Raw genomic sequence first — 21592 nt, 5'->3', positions numbered from 1 at the left:
AACAAACAGCAAACAAAATGAAAATACTTTTATATACAGGGCCCCACAAGGAAGTTCGAGAACTTGTTGCAACGATGTTGCTAACTTTTTATTGGTATCAGAGGGATTATTCATTATGAATCTCTACTGACTGGACAAAAGTTAACCAAGTTTACTATTTGGAAGTGCTGAAAAGGTTACGTGAAAAAGTTAGATGACCTGAATGGCTCTTGTATCACGACAATGCACCAGCTCACACGGCACTGTCTGTGAGGGAGTTTTTAGCCAGTAAACAAATAACTGTATTGGAACACCTGTCCTGCTCACCTCATATGGCCCCCAATGACTTCTTTCTTTACCCAGAAATAAAGGAAATATTGAAAGGAAGACGTTTTTATGACATTCAGGACATCAAGGGTAATACGACGACAGCGCTGATGGCCATTCCAGAAAAAGAGTTCCCAAATTGCTTTGAAGGGTGGACTAGGCACTGGCGTCAGTGCATAGCTTTCCAAGGGGAGATCTTCGAAGGTGACCGTAGTGATATTCAGCAGTGGGGTATGTAGCACTTTTTCTAGGAGTTCACAAACTTAATTGTTCAACCTCGTATGTAACTGACAATGATCTTAAATTGTTCTGACCCTGTGGGACACCTGCCACTGCCCCACGCATGTGAGCTGGACTCCCCAAACATGTTAGTCCTACTATGCTTCTGCTGAGGACTGTAGGGTTCCATAGCGCTAACCCTACCGAGGGAGTCCTCTTTGTCAGGTATGGTCTCAGTTCTATGCGCTATTTATGTTCTTAGTGTGTCTGTGGTTCTGCATTGTGTTGGACACTAGATTTCTCTTCTGGCTTCCCAGCATTACACCACATCTTTGAAAAGTGGCGAAGCTCCTGAGAAAACTCGGAATCAAAGGGGGGAGCAGGAACTGATCCCCAAGTTCAGAGCCCCAAATAAGCCGCTATGCCAACAATGGAAGTATTATTCTTATCTCTTCATCAGCAGGACCCATTGTTCTCTGGTTACAACAGGAGCGAGATAAACAGCAGCTGTGAGGCCCCGGCCCTTGCTCCTCAGGGGCTTAGGTACTGAATGTGAGAAGCCTTGCATTAGAACAGAGGGTTCTGACAGTTCTCAAAAGACAGAGTTGATGAAGATGGGGGCATAAAAGTCACTCTTTACACACGAAATATTATCTGCAAGGAAACTGTAGAAGGCTGAGATTGTCCAATAACTATCATCACTAACATTTCCGTATGTTCTGCATATGAAATAATTAGAGAAACAATATAGTTTTGCATACAGTTTATATGTATGTGTATATATGAACACACGCACACACATTTGCATTTGCCCGGCCTTATGCAGTCTGAGTCAATTTTCAAGTTTTTCTCCTTATCTTGATTTTTGTGGTCCTTTCCTGTACCCTCCCCCCTCAGATTCCTTACAATGTGTAGTCCATTCTCACTTTTCACAGTTGTTATATTCTGTGATGTCACTGTGAACACTGGATTAGTGAGTACTGAAAGTGCTCCTAGGGAAAATCCTGGTTTAGGTTCCCACAACGCCGTCATCACAACATTTTCATCAACTGATTATTTATGTGTGTTGCTGTATAAAGACATCTTATTTAATCTTTGTTGCTGAACTTACAGCCAACAGCACTATAACTCCTGCCTGAACAAGGCTGATCTAACACCTTTTGTTTTCTCAGGCCGGCACATCACAGCCTTGTTGCACTTAACAACAAACAGCATTTCAGCACTACGCTTGGAGGCCTTTGTAAACAGCAAAATCGCCCGGAAAAAGTACAAAACTGTGAAAAACGTGGCATGACATGGACCTCAATTAGAACCTTATTTACAGAATGACAGCTGAAACAAGAAGGCAGAGTGTCACCTTGTTCAACCTCAGCTGAGAACGTGCATGTGCTTTGGGCAGCTCAAATTTTCACAGCTCTGCACATGTCTGTATGACTGCAAAAGCACCACCAGGATTCATTTGTGAATTACAAATAAATTTTAACTAGTAGACAAATTCACAAATACAGAACCTTGCTTTTGCTAATTGTACACATTAGCAAATAAGAACGTTTTATTGGTGAAATCTTGCCATGAAACCAGAAATTATGAAAACACAGTTCTATCTGCTTTTAGAACATGAAGAATTTTAAGGACTTTGGGATGGGCTAACCATCATATACCAAAGTGACACTGCCACATTCCCTAACTCTACTGGGAGATGATTTTCCATTATTGAATATGTATTAGCTCTGTATCAGTGATTCTTCAAGTATGGGCCTGGAAGGTCTGGCAGTATCAGCACCACCTGGGAACCTGGTAGAGATGCCAATTCTTGGGTTTCATTCAAGGTCTACAGGATCAGAATCTCGGGAGGAAGTCCAGTAACCTGGGATTTAAAACCTCTCCAGGAGGTTCTGCTGTACCCTCAAATCTGAGGGCACTGCTCTAAGCCACGCAACTCACCTGGTCCCCCTGGTGGCTGCTGGCCTACAGCAAGCCTGATTCGTGTCCTCCGGTGTGGAAAGAGCCTGGTTTCGATAGAAGAACTGGGGTGGAATCCCATGCGTGCCTTTTATAATGGGGAGACCTTAAGTTACTTAAATACTCTGACCCCTCAGATTCCTCATCTGTAAAGATGTAGAGATTAAAAGAAATAGTAGATGAGAAAATGCTTAGCACACAAAAGGCCTTCAGTAAATGTTAGCATTCTTTTATTTCCCTCCCTTTCGTTATTCATTCCTGAATAAGACATGAAGGGTAAAGAAAAAAAGAAAATCCCAGAGACAGAGACAGTTTTCTTTCTTTAGAATAGAATACAGATTGGGGGTTTTATCTCAGAGAAAAGAATTATTATTTTCCTCTCTCTCTCTCTCTCTCTCTCTCTCTCTCTCTCTCTGTCTCTCTCTCTCTGTCTTCTTGCTCTGTAAGGAAAGCTGGTAAGCTGGTACTCTGGTCTCAGTGTAGCTATAGGGGGAACAACACACCAAAGGTATTCAGAGAGAACTCAGACTATTTCAACTGAGTTCCTTTATCTTAATGCACAGTTTAAAAGTAAGTCCTCTGGACTCATTACATTCTTCCTATTTCCCTTCTATCTTCTACCTCCTCCCAGAAATTCATTCTGCTCTTCTTTTAGCCTAAGAAACTAAGAATTCCTTTCAGTTTCCTTGAAGATTATTAGAAAAATGGGAGAGTACAGGCTACTGCCAAACACCCCTTCAACACCCCCAGATATAGCTGAGGGAAAGCTCAGGTCACAACTTGCCAGCCCTTCATCTTGAGTCATGCAGTCACTAAGACCAAAATAGAGCCCAGCAAGTTGTGTTCAGAGATTGTAATTCTACACACTGAAAGGATTTTTTCTTTACAGTTGCCTTTTTTTGGTCCTCCATAGAATTGTAGTTCATGTTCTTTGGCTGCCTGCAAGGACACTGTCTTCCTACACTTAAATTCTTTTGCAGCCATCTTGTAGAACTGCTATTGCTACCAATGTATAAAGTAGTTTGTCCCAATCGTGATTCCTTTCCCCTGAGCATTGGTAATGTTCAATAGGTTAACTGTGATTTACAATGAGGAAGAAAGAGGGGGTTGTAATCTTGGGATTTCAATGGTAAAAACCAAAGGGAATTTAATGGTAAAAACCAATCGCCCTGTTCTAAGCCAGGGAAATTCCTTAATACAGGTTTCAAGATACCTCACCAGCCTTCCTCACTCCAACCCACCTTAATTTTTGTTTTCTTGTACTTCAACTCAGACTCTGCTTCAGTTAGATAAACCTGACTGCCATTTCCTTCCCTATGCAATTTTCTTCTCTGAAAAACAGAACTGGAGAAGGCTAGACCCAGAAAAGGTAAAGGATTTATCTAGATCATATTTTGGTCTGGGGCTCTTTCTCTAGCATCATACTTCTCGTTCCCACTCCTAAGCAATTGTATTAGGCTTTCCCTATTACCCCATCCTTGCTTTCTCCTTTCTACCAAAACCAAAGCCTGGCCTCAGACCTTTCAAATCATTCTTGAAAATTCACCTCCTCTAAGAAACCAGACCTTTCTGATCCTCATCTGGCTTTGATCATTTAATTTAGTATAACATCCTTTCTCTCACCCAGGCTTGGAATTATAGACTGTAGGGTCATGGAAATTTCTGACTTAGAGGATCACACCAATTTTTACAGAAAAGGACCCCAACTAGCTAAGTCCTTAGTCTGCGATCACAAAGCCAAGTCTAGAACTCAAGTCTTTGAGTCCTTAGTTCAAGGTTTCTTTCTACTACATAGAAATAACTATTTGTGCTTCTTTGCTCTAGCCATAGTCTCATGTCTTTTCATGACCCCCATTCTTCTGATTTCTTTGTTACCATTACTCTCATCGTAATCATATTCAGTGTCATTACTCAGCAGTACCCAGAGCACTTTACAGGTGCCAGTGTGCACTCTATAACCCTTACTGATTGCCCAGATCCTTAATTCTTTTCCCTTATAACCCAGAGGATTCCAGTTTTATCACCCTGTGAGTGTCTATCACCCGTAAGCCTCCAGGAGACCAGAGTTGGTACAATGAAAGAAGCGTTGCTCCTGATGCAGGAAATCCACTCCTTTATCTGGAATACTAAATTTCAAAGTACAACTTGCTAAAGTGAAAGAACAGGAAAGATGAGGAACACGGGGAACATAATTTCATGGAGGTTGATCCAAGTCTCGTCTATTAGAATTCACAGGACCCAATACCAGCTAGCATGAAGATGCAGGATTTTGGAAGAGCGCGTTATATCATAGCTGTAATGCACTAAACAGCACTGAACTGACTCAAGCTGGGCCCGTCTGACTCTCTTATGGACATTTAGAATTGAGACCTAGAAATACTGGTACCTGGCTAGAATTGTGAAGAGATGTAGAGCTAGGACCCAGATAGTCATGCGTGATGAAGCCGTGAAAGAGAAAGAATGAAACAGAACCTCAGAGAAGCAGAGATCAGACACGCAAAGAAATGGGCAAGCAATCTTGGGTCCTGATCCCACTCCTGGTTCTGCCCCTTGGTGGTCTGTAAGAAACACCTCTACCTTTGTTTCTTCCCCCCCCCCCCCCGCCGCCCCTTGGCTTGAACCAGTTGAGTAGATTTCTTTTGCAATCAAGAACTGTTAAATAAGACCTTCTTCACAAAGCTGAAAGATGAACCAGGCCCCTGCAGATGGTGGGGAGGTCAGGAGTGGGTTGCCAGGGACTCAAAGGCATTGTTTCCTTCTCTGTAGGAGGTAGTGCTTTTCAGTCTGTGATTTTCTGTGAATCAGATCTCACAATCATAGATATTTTCTTCTGCCCCACTCCCCACCCCCATCCAGGTAAACACAGAAACTGTTGCCAGCCTTCAGTCTTTACAGAACTTCACGTCCTCTCATGTACTTCCTTCTGAAGAACCCAGAGGACCGTTTTGTTTGGTTAGAGACAGAAACAAGCTCAAAGCCTTGTTAAAGTCAATCCAAAGGGTATTTCGCTTTTTTTGCCTCTAGTTTCCCTGTCGGGAGGTAGAAAGGTATGTTGTAGAGATTCTCCAAATTCAGTCACTAGCACACCACCTTTATGATTTTTGACATTTCTGCCTACCATCTGTACTATACTGGGGGTGCCAAAAAAAAAAAGGTACAGATTTTAAGCGATGTTATCTATGTATTACTTTTCTAAGTTGAATTGAATTACAGTAGCAATGTGTATGTAGTATGATATTTGCTCAAAACATGATGTTAATCCAATGAATGCTAGTGTCATTCATTATATTACAATTTTAATACAGTTTTTTCCTTTCTTAAAATGTACATACACTTTTTGGCATCCTCTGTAGTTTTCTTAATATTTTAAAAAATACTTAAAATTTTTTTGCTTACCCTCATCTATACTATTGTTTAATGAAATCATGGGTTTGCTGTGCTTATACTGTTCTTCTAATATACATAAAAATGTAAAACTATTACAATAAAAATATTTTTTTCACCACCTACGATCAGCTCATGTGCACCACCTTAGGAAACATTAGTGGGCGTTGGAGTCACACAGGCTTCATTCAGGTTCTCTCTGTACCACTTCATACCAGAATGACCTTGGGCAACACACTTAATCCCTTTAAACTTCATTTAGCACGGCTTCCTGCAGATTTTGGTGAGGAGTAAATGCGATGAGTTTAAATATAGTGTGTTTCAACTGCTTAGCACAGTGCCCAGCACATAGTAAATACTCAACAGATGTTCACTATTGTACCCTTTAGTCCTGCCCTTTGTCTGTTCCTCTTTATTTCCTTTTTTGTCTTCTCAATCTATGTTTGAAACAGTCACCAGCATGAAGTGGGTTTGCTTCCTGAAGTGTGTGGAGTTTATATAATTCCTGTCCAAGCCCAGGATAGACAGCTGAATGTGGAGTACCTGCGAGGTTCAGATTTGTTGTATTAATGATGTGACATCATCCTATTGTGCTGATGTGACTGAGATAATGACATTGTTTCTATAGAACCTACTTACCAAGGTGTTCAAAGCCCTTGCAGACATTCTCTAACTCATCCCCACTAAGCGAGGACAAGTGTTATCTTCCTCAATTTTCAGGTGGGGGCTCAAGACTCCACAGGTCTGACCCAGTTTCTCAGAACACTGTGGCAGAACCACACAGCAGAGTCCCAGACTCCTGAATCAGAGGGAAGATGAACGTGGATGGCATCCATAGACATGCGCGAGAGAAGTGTTCCGTGCTCAAACCGTGTGAGCACTGGATTCAACAAAGTTCACAGATTTCCTTTCTGGGACTTCTCAGTCTTTAACGTGCTAATAGGCATTGTGGTTCTCTAGCAGAGAGATAGAGAAGACGTAATTTTCCAGATTTGACCACTAGGCATACCTACTTATCAATCTTAAGATAGTTTTCCTCAGAATACTACCGATAGTTTGAAAACAGGACCTTACGTAGTTGATCAGATTGTCATGCATTCTACTCCCGGATTCCTTTCTGTTATAAGATCAAGCTGGTCTTGGAATGCTGAAAAGTAACCATGTCTGAAATGATTCTGCCCCCACATCACCTTAGTCCCACCCTGGAGACGAAAATTCCATTCCTGTATCACGAGCCATTACATGTTGGAGGGTGAGGGGGACTGATTTCCCTGACAGCCTGTCGTCGATTACATGCTTGCTAATGTGTAATATTTATTTATTTGTGGGTTTTTTTGGTTCTTCAAAAAATTTGCATGTTTTCTTATTTTTAAATTTTGAGAACTTAAAATAATACAAGAAAGTGATTGTTTCTATTCTTTTCAAAATAAAATACTGATCGAAAGTTAGAAGAAATGTCACATTGTACAGAAATGAAACCAAATCCTAATGAATGAAGCCAAGTCACACGGCAAGACAATAGCCCTCCCAGAAATAGAACTGAAATATCCTGTCCCGTGGCACAGGGTATTTTTCACAACTGAAGTCATTCCTTTACTTACATTTACAGGTTTAAGTGTATTACTGAACCTTTTGTATTATCTTGATTCTGTGTTTATCATTTGGATAATATCAGGCTTTTACTTAACATTGTAGCCATGCCAAGGACTAATGAGCAGGCCTCTCCTACAGCTGAAGTTCCCTTGATGTGGGAGAAATGAAGCACAGTCAACAGAGAGAGCCTAAAAAGGAGGAAGTATGATAGAGGAGTCACCCTTAATTCACTTTTGTTTTCTGATCAGGTTTGAGATAGCTTAAACAAAGGACATGCATACAATAAAGTTAGAATCAGGATTGTAAGAAGACGCCAACGAAGAAGGCTACCATACGTACTGAATGTACTTTTATCTCTGAGCTTCCTGGCAACCATAGCAAAAAGGGAAACAAGCTGTAAAAAAAGGTGGATGTCTACCAGTTATCCACAATGGAAAAAGATTTTCCTGGACTACATTCTTTAAAAATTTTTTCACACATAAGATCTTAATTTAGGGGCTATTGTGCAACATAATGAGCAATGTTTTAGACAGTAGTTTTACAATAAATGCAGAAAATCTTCATAGGACTGTTTCCTGTAACAAGTTTGGGTTGGAATCATGATTATTATAGCAAGGCCTAGTGGCTAGCTACAGCATTACATTGGTCTTTGATGAAGAGCAAGATACTTACTATTTCTGGGCCACAGTTTCCTCTCCTATAAAATGAAGGAATTGCCTTTTAGATCAGAGAAGAGGTAGGGAAGCCTATCAAATACATCTGGGGAATTTATTCAAAATACACATGCCTTCTACATTATCCTACCATTTGCATTTCAAATGTCTTAAGAAAAATCATTCCAGATGACTTTTTTTAACACCAAAAAAATGAGAGTTATATAACACATGTACTCGTCACTCAAAATGAACAAATGTTAACATTTAGTCCTATGTTCTTTAGACCTGAAAAATAAAAAGAAGGAATAAAAACATTACAGATAAAGATGAAGTCTTTATCGATGGGCTAGGCTATACTGCAGTGAGAAACATACAATCCCACAATTTTAGTGGCTGAAAACAACAAAGGTCTATTTCTCAATCATGACACATGTTCACTGTGGGTCATTTGGGAACTCTGTTGTGCATCGTCCTCACTCCAGACCCAAGCTGATGAAGTAGCCTGAAATGATGAAATTTGAAACACTGCTAGTCACTACAGCAAAAGGAAAAGGAACATAGTAAATTGTACATATGATTCTTAAATCTTCCATCCAGAAGTAACACTGCCACTCACATTTTACTGGCCCAGGTAAGTCATGTGGTCTAACCTCAAAGGATGTGCCTAGAAGAAAAGCCAGAATATTCATGAACAGACCCAATGACTGTCACAGTCCCCTTTGCTTCCTTCCCCAGATCTGTTATCCTCTCCACTTAGAGGCAGCAACTATCATGAATTCAAGGCACAGCTAGATCCTATTTTACATTTTTGCTACAAAATAAGCACTTATAAATAATGTATAGTGTTAGTTTGTGTATTTTATAAAGTATTTATTAATGATATCATACTTTTGTAATGTCTTTTTTTTTTAGAAAATGGGTTTTGACATTTTTTTTTTAGAAAATGGGTTTTGACATTTTTTTTTTTAGAAAATGGGTTTTGACTTTTTTTTTTTTTTTTTTTTAGAAAATGGGTTTTGACTTTTTTTTTTTTTTTTTTTAGAAAATGGGACTTTTGTAATGTCTTACAATTTTTAAAATAACATTTTGTTTTCAGGATTTATCTATGCTGAATCATAGATTTGGTTCATTTATTTAAACTGCTGCATAGAATTCCATACTATAGATATACTGTGATTTGTCTATTTGCTTACACATGAACAAACTGTTTTCAATGTTTTACTCTTACTGGTAGTGTGGTATTGTCAATATGGTTGGGGGATTCCCTGGCAGTCTTTCTCAATTGGGTTTAACAGGACAAATCTTAATGTCATTAATGCAATCACTGTGTGTAATGAATTAACTTCTTTTCTATGTGTGTAGGATGATACTAGCTCTGTACCATCCTTGGGAGATCTGAGAAAATAATCACTCAAATAATCGTCTGTGTTCTCTGGTTCAGGTGAAGAATCCCATTTGAGAAAGGCTGTGTGGAGTATAACCTAGAAGTGGATTGTAAGGTCTTAGAATATGGACATTTTCAACTTTTCTAGATATTGCCAAATTATTCTCCAAAATGGACCCTGTAATTTCCATTCGATGTGTATGACAGTTCTCTTTTTCCTACATCTTTGCCAACACTTGCTATTTTCAGACATTTTACTTTTGACCAATCCCATAGGTATGAAATAGTATCTCATTGTGATTTCAAGCTGCATGTCTCTGCAACTTAAAAAAAGGGGAACTTTTTTTCATATTTAGTGATTGAATTTCTTTTTCTGTGCCTCACCTATTCAAATTCTCTGCCAATTGCGTTGTTTGTGTTTTTCTTGTTGATTTATAGTAGTTCTTTATATTTTAAATCTAATGCTCCTTCCATTACATATGGCCATCTCCCAGCAATTGTGGTATAGCTTTTACCTACACAACACCCACCACGACCACTAAAACCACTTCTATCTCTAACATTTTATGTATCTACATAATGACCTGGCATACATACACGTTTACTACATCTGCGTATACACTCAAACCTGGGGAATTTTAAGCCAAGCTACAAAGAGTTCTTCTAAATATATAGATGCATTTTATATATTCTTTCTATCCCTGAGTAACCTCTTCCCTGAACAGAGGACATTCTGAATTTGCCTAAATTACAAAGACCGTTTGAACGGCCAGATCTGGACAAGGCTGTGTTTAGGCTAAGCACCGTCATTGTTACACACAGACCAGCAAGTCCAAGTACTCTGCTCATAGATGCCTTCTTTGACCTAATGGGCAAGAATGTTTAAAATAAGCTGACCAGTCCCTTAAATGAAACAGGATTTGTAGTTACTCTCTCACAGACTAAGGCAGAGCAGTCAATGGTGCCCTGTGCTCATGAATTGGCAGTAATGTCTTGAAAAGGGAACACTGGCTTAAAAGACATGCAAAGTGCAAAAATAGTGTGGTAATTATAGGAGTAAGTGGAGAGTCAAATTTTTCCAAGAGTCAAACATCATCATTATCAAAATAGACTATGTGCAAGAGTGTGTTAAGATCATGAAGTTATTTATGGTATTCTTTCCCCTTTTCTCTAGTCTCCAAATATTCTATGATAGACTTATACTATATTAATAATTCAAAAGTCATAATGAAAACCGAAACCAAACTGTAACCCACTTGTAATTACAAGGATTCTCAGTTTCTCAAGTAGGCGTTCACTTCAAGTGGGGAAAAAAAAATCAAGGGCAGAAAAGTGTAAGGGTCTTTCCCATTTGAAAGCTTTTCAAAGTAAATTTGAAAGTGCTAGAAAACTGCAGGCTTACCTAGCATGAGGGAGGAAGTGGCAAAATGCTGTGACTGAGAAGTGTAGACAAAAAGTACTGGTGATGGAGGAAGAGAAACAGAATGGAACAAGGAAGGAAAATGGTGGCTCAGCCAAGTTTAAGGGGGTTCAGAATAGGAGTTTAAGCCTGGCTGAACAAGGCAACAATGTACAGAGGAAAGAATGAGAGGAGATTTGATGTAAAAAGACTTGTGTGTAAACCTTGGCTCCGCCGTTAACTGTTGTTTTACCACAGCCAAGTCATTCAACCTCATCTGTGAAATGAAGGGTTGTCATGCAGCCCCAAATGCAATAATGTCTGTGAAAGTACTTGGTAAATGCTGAAGTTCTGAACTCAAGTTAGTTATTATTAATGAGAAGAGGACACCAGAGGAGCACTAGCGAAGAGCAAAGAGAGGGAGAAAAAGCTCAAGACAGAGGAAACAGTAACAGTGCCAGTGCACACGACACAGGGACTGGAACCATCCCTGTTCCTTCCTGATTCATTGCAATTGACCAGCGATTACAGTCCCGGTGGGCATCCGCGGACACAGGGCCTTGGGGGAAAGCACTTTGTACATGCACTGTATGTATTTAAAGTCTAATAATGCCATTTCTTACTACATCTCCTCATACAACTTTGAGTTGAGAGTGCTTGTCAGTAAAGGTCACCATGCCATCTAGAAAGATTCATTTGATAGGTGGAAACTTCGTACCAAATGATGGGGGATTCTTCCTACCCAGTGCCCCTCATCTTCTATGAAGGGATGACATCACCAGCTCTTGTTAAAGAGGAAACTGGCCTCAGGCTGGTGTCCCTAACACAGCTCCCCAAGACTCACTTGACTTCAGGGACAAAACACCTGCCTGAGTATTCTTCCCTCACTCACCCCCTAAGGCTGTGGGTTGCATTTTGTGATTTTTCTTTCCCCTAAAAGGTAGCTGTACATTCATTGTTTTCCTTTTAAACACCACAAATAAATAAACAAACAAACAAATAACTGTGACATGTGGGAGGAAGTGTGTACAGTGATAGGCCTTACTCCTCTCCCAGTTCCTGATCCCAGACACCACAAACATGGTTGCAGTTTTCGTTGAGGAATTAAGGCCTCCAAAGAAATTCTAATGTTCAGTGACCTCAGCTTGGCCCTTGGCTTAGAGACCCCAGCTTTGGGAAAGGCCTACCTATTAAGTCCTTTCCTTGTTACACTGTTGAAATAGCTCTTATGAGCTCCATATGACAGATATGGCTACTGGGACTTAGGGTGATTAATTTCCCAAAGTCTGGAGTGGTATATTATAAGGTTTCTATTATTAGTTTCAAAACTGGCTCCTTTACATGTAGCTCAGTGGTTGTCAAGGGATAGAGGAGAGTGCACTCTCCCTATTGGAATATGAGAGAGAGAGAGAGGCTGTCTAAGGAGGAGGTTGAAAATTATATTCCATATAATCATGTTATTTGTACTTGGAAAATAAAACCTATTGCTTTCATTTGGCAAATTGTAGAAAGTAAAATTGACAAAACTCTTCTTAGCTGTTGGGGATATGTAAATATACCTTCTTTAATGTGGAGGACATTCAGAGTAAGGAGAGTGAGATGTTTACGTTCTACTTATTAGTTGGGGGATATGGGTTAATTTTCTACTGGTCACATGTTCCTGTTTTACCTCATTGGTGCTTTGTATTTAATATAATCTTGCAATGGAAGTATTTTCAATACTTTGTTATCTGAAACTTCAATATTTCTCACAAATAGCCACTATTTTTTTCCCTATATTTATTGACATACTCTGTGGTCTGAATGGCTGTGTCCCCCGAAAATTCATATCTTGAAATCCTAACCTCACAGGTGATGGTATTAGTAGTTGTGGCCTTAAGGGGGTGATTAGGTCATAAGGGTGGAGCCCTTGTGAATGGGATTAATGACCTTATAAAAGAGATCCCACAGAGCTCCCTATCCCCTTCCACCATGTGAGGGTACAATAAGAAGTCTAGGACCTGAAAGAGGGTTCCCACCTGACCATGCTGGCACCCTGACCTCAGACTTCAAGCCTCCAGAACTGTGACAATAAATTTCTGTTATTTATAAGCTACCTAGTCTGTGGTATTTTGTTACAGCAGCCTGAACGGCCTAAGACACATAAGGGAAGAAAAAGCACTCATGTTATAAAATGGAAGAGAATGCAATATATTTTGTGTATAGTATAATCTCAATTTTATTAAAAATTTGTTCTAATTTATAAGTTAGTATGAGAGGCAGTGTGCAATCAGTGGAGAAAGTATGGGCTTACCATCAGAAAAACTCAGGTGTGAATATGATCTCTGCTTCTTACTAGTTGTATAAACAAGTTATTTAAGCTGTCTCATCCGCAGTTGTCTTACCCGGAAAAATGCAGAGAGTGGAGGAAAGAATAAAAAACTTACATTTATTTTGGGGAAGTTGAATTAAATTAGAGCTAATTTAGATAAAATACTTGACTCATAAAAAACAGTTGATAATTTTATTATTTTGAGAAGGGAATGGAAAGAGCCGGGTTCATGGGCCTATGACTGTGTAGTCGCACAGGGCCTCGTGTGTGAAAAGGCTCTGTACTTGAAAAGGCTCTGTACTTGGCTTCATGCTCTGCTGTTGCCATCTTAAAATTTGTAATAGTTTTTGAACAAGGGGATCTACATTGTCATTTTGCACCTGCCAATTAGGTAGTTGGTTTTGGGAACACACACACACACACACACACACACACACACACGAAGGAAAGAATTGGAAAGCAATAAACCAAAATGTTAACAGTGTTTGTCTTTGAGTGGTTTTAAGGGTAATTTTTATTTTATTCTGTATTCATCTGTATATTCTATGCTATCCACAATGAACATAGATCACTTTTTTAATAAGAAAAAAAAGTGAATACATGTTCCTTCATAAAATTGTTCTCCCCATTTTGCAGATGAGTAAAATAAGGTAACAGAGGAAATGACTCACCTAAGATCACAAAACAATCGATGTCACATTATGATAAGTGCTCAGGAAACTGCACTTCCAGAGCACCCCACTCACTTGAGTCTGAGTTACTCACACTTTTTCTAACAAGAATTTATTTGGGCTCTGACTGAGTTTGGGAAACCCAGCACTACACTATGCCGAAGGGTCCCCCTCAGAAGCCCAAGACTCTGTGCTTGTCTGCAGGGGCCAACTGCCATGGGAGGTTCAGAAGTAGAAGCCACGCACGATCCCTGCTCTCAAAGGGCCTACTTACCACCTAATTGGATATGAAACAGTGATGTTTCAGACTCTAAACTGCTGTTCAGACTCTAAACGTTGTAAGAGCAGCAGGGGAAAGAACTAGTTGTCAGAGGAGCAGCCAACAACATCTGGCACAAAATCTTTTCAGTGGGACTGTTCAGAAATTCAAAATGAGGGATGCTGGAGTTTTAATTTCCCCAGGTTACTCTCTGTGAATGTGTCCAAAGGTAAGCAGTATGAGGGCGAAGCAGATACACATGTGCATATCTGGCTATTCTATAGTTTGCAGTATTAAAGGTCTCTTTTGATAAACTTCCGCTGAGAAAGTTTCTTTATTTCATATTCACAGTAGCTCAAGCGGCAGCTCACCCCCACACTCTGATTTTTCCCTTCTGCACTTTCTCTTCCCCTTCTGTTTCTCTTGGCAAGTAGTCTAAATCAGAACCTTTTTGTCCCATGGCCCACTTGAGGGTTCTGTGAATGCCCGTGTGTTTCATGCCTGCTTCCCTAACCCTTCCTCCTCCAAGAACCAAACTTACAATTTAAGTTCCTCGCAGCTGCACAGTGAATCTTGAATGTCCTTCTAGAATTCTGGCAGAATTATCTCCACCAGACGAGAGGCTCTGGGCTGAGAGAAAAGAGAACAAGAGAAAGACTCAGGAAATTTAACAGGTTTACATTGATGACCTCTTACAAAAATTCACATTTAGCTCCATTTAATTGGTTCTTCTTAGTCTGTGTGAGGCAGGTCATTGGTTTTACTTACATCCATGATCTGATTTAGTTGAATCCTCACAATGATCTTTATAAATTAGGCATTATGATTCCCCATTTTTACAGGGAGAAAGGGGGTGAAGTAACTTGCTCAAAAACGCGGCTAGTCTGTGGCCTCATGGCTCAGTTGGTTAGAGCGCGAGCTCTGAACAACAGGATTGCCAATTCGATTCCCACATGGCCAGTGAGCTGCACCCTCCACAACTAGATTGAAGGCAACGAGCTGCCGCTGAGCTGCCGGAGGGGTGGTCCGATGGCTCAGTGGGTTAGAGCGCCAGCTCTCAACAACAAGGTTGCCGGCTCAATTCCCACATGGGATGGTGGGCTGCGCCCCCTGCAACCAAAGATTGAAAACGGAGACTGGACTTGGAGCTGAGCTGCGCCCTGCACAGCTAGATTGAAGGACAACGACTTGGAGCTGATGGGCCCTGGAGAAACACACTGTTCCTCAATACAAAATTAGCAAAAAATAACCAAACATATTTATTTATTTAAAAAAAATAAAAACCCAGCTAGTCAAAACCCATAGAATGTGCAGCACCAGGGGATACATACGTCCAGGCGAATTCAGTTTGCCTCTTGTACACGATGGCCTTTGAGCGACGATGATGTATCAATATAGGTACATCGATTGCAATAAATGCACCGCTAGGGTGCCCAGAGGTGATCGTGAGGGCGGCTGTGTGTGTACGCAGGGTGCATGTGGCAAATGTCTGCACCGTGTGCTCAGTTTCGCTGTGAATCTAAAACTGCTCTATAAAATAAAGTCTAGTTCACCACACACACACACACACACACACACACGTAAATAGGAGGACCAGGAATCAAATCTAGGTCTCCTGGGTTGATAGTGTGTTACTGCCAACGACTTGCTCAGCTCCACTGGCCAGGTAGCAATAATGATGTGTGTGTGTGTGTGCTCCTATTGCAGATCACTGTGGTGTCGGAGCGTACCGTGGGCCTGCACATGTATGTGGATTGGTAGCATGTGGAGAAAAGAGAAAGAATTGGAAAGAAACCCTGAATTGAGTCCTGGCTCTATCACCTGGAAGTTGTGTGATCTTGGGCGCATCACTTCGGTTTTAGTTTCCTCATCTGTGACTCTCAACTGGATCATTGTGAGGGTTATATAAAATAAAACATATACAAAGTAGTTTGAAATCATAAGCAACTATTCCCATATTAGTTCTCTCTCTCTCACACACACACCCCCACACCCACAGCCATATGATTAAAAGGACGGAAACTTAGCTTCCAAGTCTATTTCCACCTTCAGCACTACGCTGCCTCTGTTGTCTGTAAGGTGGAATAGTTGGCCTGGTACCCCCATCTCTGAGGGGCTTTTTTAGTCAGAGCTCTGATTGTGACACATTGCTAAGAACTCTACTACTGCGCTGTCTGGGCCTCCTGCCCTCACCCCTTCCCAACAGTCTTAGAGCTCTGAGTGGTCTTGGTACCCTTATATCCATTCCGCATGGCACCTTCCAGCCTTCATCCTCCCCACATCCCAACCCTGAGTCCTTTGTGCTCTGTGGGAAAAGGTGTGACGGTGACACTCAGCCTTTACTGTCTGAGGAACACTCTCAAAGAAAGGCCATGTGGGTCAGCATCCCTTCTGCTGATGGGATAAGTGGCCACTATTTTGAAGGTGCTTTTTCCATCTTCTTCTTCTTCTCCTTTAAAAAAAAAATATGTCATTTCAAGACTTGAAAACTCCACAGAGTTTTGTGTGACTTGTGATTGCTCAGCCCTATAAAGGGTTCCCAAGAGCTGCCTTAAAGTGTAGCTTGAGAAGGGGCAGGAGTGGATATGACCCCAGTGTCCCAACAGCTTCACTTTAATCTGCTTTATATTAACTTCTGCATAAGATCTCATTTAAGAACAGGGTTCCCTTGCTTTAAAAGGATTGAAAACCACAGAAGTCTTCTCCTGTTACTAAGAAGAAATCAGCTATTACTCCCTCACCTTCTTAAGCCGAGAGAATGCCAGACGCCTTTTAACTTCATTACAGAGGTGAGAGGTGAGAAGTGTTCCATATCAACATGACAAGGCTCTGTTATTAATCATTCATTGAACAGTGAGTCACAGTTAAAATCCCCCTACCCTGAACACAAAAGACCGTAGGGGAATTTTATTTACCACAACCAAGAGCATCCCAGGGCTTCAGGGGGCATTCCCACAAGAGCTGTGTGCCCTGAGTTTCTTTTTATATCAAATCAGGCTTTTGCCTAATGAACATCTACCAAAAAATTAGCTGCTAGGATGGGATGTTAAATAAGTGATTATCACAGCTCAGCGATGTTTAAAATACACTGAATTTTGGTCTAGAGCTCCACTGTCCAATATGGTAGCTACTGGTGATTTAAATGTAAATATGCTAACATTAACTAAAATTTAAAATTCAGATCCTCAGTCACATTAGCCACATTTCATGTGCTAAATACATACATGTGGCTAATGGCTGCTATACTGAACAGTTAAGATGGAAATCTTCTTTAACATTTTCATCACTGCAGGAAGTTCTATTAGATAGTGCTAGAGTCACCCAGTCTAATTCTTAATTATCCATTTGGCCAGCCTGGCCCTCATCAGGCTATGTAAGGGTAGCTCCCTCCATAGACTCCCCCAAAAGTTTCCCTTTGCCATCCATCCTGGCCATAGGGTGCCTGTAGCATTGAGTTTGGAGGTGGTTGAATGATTGTGTAAATGAGCATAAATGAGCTCGTAAGCATTTTCTGAAATATGCCTTTGTTCTCCTTTAGTATCTTTGTCGTGTGTCTGCCCTGCTCAGGCTTCACTAGCATAGGTAACACATAGGGGTAGTTTTTCCCAAAAAGATTCTAATTACATAAATACTCCTGTCGTGCAGGGTCTCAGCTCCCACTCCCCGCCCAAGAACGCAGGACACGGTAAGGCCAAAAAGGAACACCCACGGAGCCATAGATAGGGGAGTCAAACCAATATATTCTCGCTGGCGGCTGGGCTGGAGACACAGGAAGCAGGATCTACATAATCTGCCTAACAGCAGTCCGCGCTTGCCAGCCACCATCTTCTTGCTAGCCCCCATTCCATTCCTGCTAGTGTAGCCACAGCCGTTATATTAGTGGCCAATGGCTTACGGGTTACAGCTGACGGCCAACTAGCCACAGCTGCTGGCCATCTGATCACAGTTGATGGCCATTTACTACCCGAGCCAGCACCTTTCTATGTGAGGCCAAGAGCCTGGAAACTGTTTTTTGGGGTTTTGTCCCCACAACTCCATTAGGGATCCTTAACTTTTATACTCTAAAATTCAGACTTGGATCTGTTACACAGAAAGTGTTTAATATAAACACACATTAGAAATAGAGTATAAGAGCTCAAGAAATCTTAGGAATCATCATTTTTGACAGCTTCAATTTTTTTAAAAATTTCTTATTGGGGAATATTGGGAACAGTGTGTTTCTCCAGGGCCCATCAGCTCCAAGTCGTTGTCCTTCAATCTTAGTTGCAGGGGGCACAGCCCACCATCCCATGAAGGAACTAACCCGGCAAACTTGTTGAGAGCTCACGCTCTAACCAACTGAGCCATCTGCTGCCCCACTGGCAGCTCAGTGGCAACTCAGCTGCAGCTCGCTATCTTCAACCTACTAGTGGAGGGTGCAGCTCACTGGCCATGTGGGAATCAAACCGGCAACCCTATTGTTAAGAGCTCAAGCTCTAACTAACTGAGCCATCCAGCCGCCCTGACACTTCACTTTTATCAAAGGAGAATATAAGACCCAGAGAAGTTCGGTGACTTGCCTAAGAACACACAGTGATTCAGCACACACAGAGGACGCCTGGTTTCCACCACAGGGTTTTCTCACTATTCAACATTCAGAGATCTTCCCATTGCTGGCTTCTTAATACCCTACAACTCTTTGTGCCTCCTACATAGTAAGACACCCCTAGGGTCTCCTTGTAGACCCCAATTCCATGACCACTTTCTGAGTGGTTCTAAGTGTTTACTTACCTGTAAGTTCAAGCATGTTCTAAAAAATTCTTTCCAACTGGCAATTTCCCTAAAAGTGGGCTTCTCACTGCAAAAGTCACTCTAGAGGTAAAGAGAAACAGGAACCTTTCCCATCGAGGTAGGCATAGTTTCAGTATCACAGCCAAATGTCAGAAGCACTCTTCACTGTAGCTTAACTTTCCATGTATGTATTGCACAAGTGCATGTATTTTGTGGTTTTATATCCTCATGATGTTTAGCATATTGTCCTTGCAGTAGGGGGCTCAGTTGTTAACCTCTCAAGTGGGAATTAGACTTGAAAGACATAGTCTGGAAGATTGGACATGGTTGTGATCATTAGAGCTCCAGATTCTCTTTCTGCTTATATTCTAGAACAAAAGTCAGCGGACTATGACCTGTGTGGCCAAAGGTGGCCTACTGTTTTGGTAAATAAAGTTACGTTGGAACACAGCCACACTCATTTGTTTACGTGTTGTCTACAGCGGCTTTCACTCTAGGATAGCAGAGCTGAGTACAGTAGTTGCGACAGAAACCATATGGCTCACAAGGCTAAAAAATATTTACTCTCTAGTCCTTTTCAGAGAAACTGTGCTGACCCCTGGTCCAGAGTCACAGTACATAAACCAAATCCTGCTTGCTGTTTACTTCCAAATGATGCTTAGGAGATGGGGAAAGGTCCAAATCCATAAAGATCTTGCCAAATCAAAACCATTATTATAGCCAATTACAGCTTTTTCCTTTTAATAACAATGTGCTTATTAATAGGGAATATATATACATATATATGCAGGCGCTTTTCTCTTTTGCATTTTTTTGTTTCGATTTCCCCTCTATTCTGCCAGATGCATTCATATTATTTAAAGAAACACCCAATATTTTGCTTCTGACATCCAAAATAAGGTTTTCCAGCAAGACAATTGTTTTTGATAGTCAGGTTTTGTTGACTATGAGGATATTCTAAATTTCGTCATTTCCTCTTTGAATTATTATCATAGAGTTCCATACAAAGTACATCCAAAACGAACAGTACATCCAAAACGAATAAAAAGAGAAAAAAGACAAAGCCCACCTTTTCTGATCCTACATTGTGGGGATTATGAGAAGAAAGAAAGCAGAGGAATAGAAAGCAAGTATTCAGACAAGTGTCTCAGTCTCTCCTTTTTGAGCCAAAATCATGGATAAGAGCATGGACTCTGAATCGGATTGCCTGAGCAATGTTAAGTTGTGTTTCTGTTTCCTGATCTGTAAAGCAGATGTAATAATTTTACCTACCTTGCAGAGTTGTTATGAGAACTAAGTGAGTAAGTGTGTACTAAAGTGCTTAGAATGGGGTTTAGCATGTCATGGTATTGTACCGGGGGGTGGAAGTGGTGGATATTACTGCTAGATTTTGAAGGAATGCTGAGAAGAGTGGGCTCTACACCTCTCTCCCATTTTGGAGTCTGAAAGGAGATCACCTCAAAGTCTGGCCCTGCACTAACCTGGAGCAGCCACGTCAAAGCCAACTCTTTATGAGAAGTGGGGCTGAGCTTTCCTTTCTCCAGGACTATCAGCAGCTCTCAGTCCCCACGTACCCGAGGGAGAACAGGAGCTTCAGCCAAAGGTCAGAGGAGGTTAGCTTAGGGGAGTGGACCACTGAGCTGGTACCACCAGATGAGAGCCAGTAAGAGTCATAGCAGGTCTCAGGATGGTCCCCATCACCACGAAAGCCAAGATAGGGCAGAGTTAACAGAGCCTCTGGATATTTAAGAACAGACAGAGAATGTATCATGAGTCATCCTGGCCACAGACATCAGCCACTAACGCCAGCAGGAGGCCCAGGAGCAGGCTGAGTCTCTGCTGGGCACTCACCAATTCAGGGGGCAGCCCAGCCCTGTCCAACAGCTCCATAGCAGAACCTGGCAGAGGTGGACAGGCCGCAGAGTACATCCCAGAGCCATCGCCGCTCCAGCACCAGGCATACAGAAACCACACCCCTATCCTGTATGCCTACACGCCATCTTTGGGGGAGATGGGTGGAAATCTGAAAGACTGAGCATTCTATCAAAACTGAACTTTTCACCATTTAAATTAAATTCAACTGCCCTTATCAGGTTAGTCTGAAAAGTAGTCCTCATGCCTTTGTCCATCCCTCCTCTCACCACTTGTCCAGCAGAGTGTAGATATAAAGAAATTGCCCATTTTTCACATTTGAATGTGGGGAGGGTAAATTTCTGACTCTGCTATTCCCCCCACATTTAAACTCTGAATTAGATTACTCCTCTTTAACACCACATCCCTCGTGCACTCACAGACATACCCACATCCACTCAGACAAAAGCTGGTGTCTAAAATCAGCTTCTGGCTGGCCCGGTGGCTCAGGCGGTTGGAGCTACATGCTCCTAACTCCAAAGGCTGCCGGTTTGATTCCCACATGGGCCAGTGGGCTCTTAACCACAAGGTTGCCAGTTCGACTCCTCAAGTCCCTCAAGGGATGGTGGGCAGCGTCCACTGCAACTAAGATTGAATACGGCACCTTCAGCTGAGCTGCCCCCCGGATGGCTCAGTTGTTGGTTGGAGTGCGGGCTCTTAACCACAAGGTTGCCAGTTCAATTCCTCGAGTCCCGCAAGGGATGGTGGGCTCCGCCCCCTGCAACTAAGATTGAACACGGCACTTGAGCTGAGCTGCCGCTGAGCTC

At 41.5% G+C, this 21592-nt stretch overlaps 1 pseudogene across 1 annotated transcript in view; it reads left to right on the top strand.

Moving 5' to 3' along the window:
* The window catches only part of LOC308501945 (B-cell receptor-associated protein 29-like), a 55396-nt pseudogene extending 53577 nt beyond the window's left edge, over positions 1-1819 (top strand). The window contains exon 3 of the transcript in view: positions 1698-1819. The product of the transcript in view is annotated as a B-cell receptor-associated protein 29-like (transcript). The remainder of the gene's footprint in view (positions 1-1697) is intronic.
* Positions 1820-21592: the final 19773 nt, after the last annotated feature.

This window comes from Rhinolophus hipposideros, assembly GCF_964194185.1.
Source record: "Rhinolophus hipposideros genome assembly, chromosome: 9".
NCBI classification, from domain to species: domain Eukaryota; kingdom Metazoa; phylum Chordata; class Mammalia; order Chiroptera; family Rhinolophidae; genus Rhinolophus; species Rhinolophus hipposideros.
This window is presented reverse-complemented; position numbering and strand designations above follow the sequence as displayed.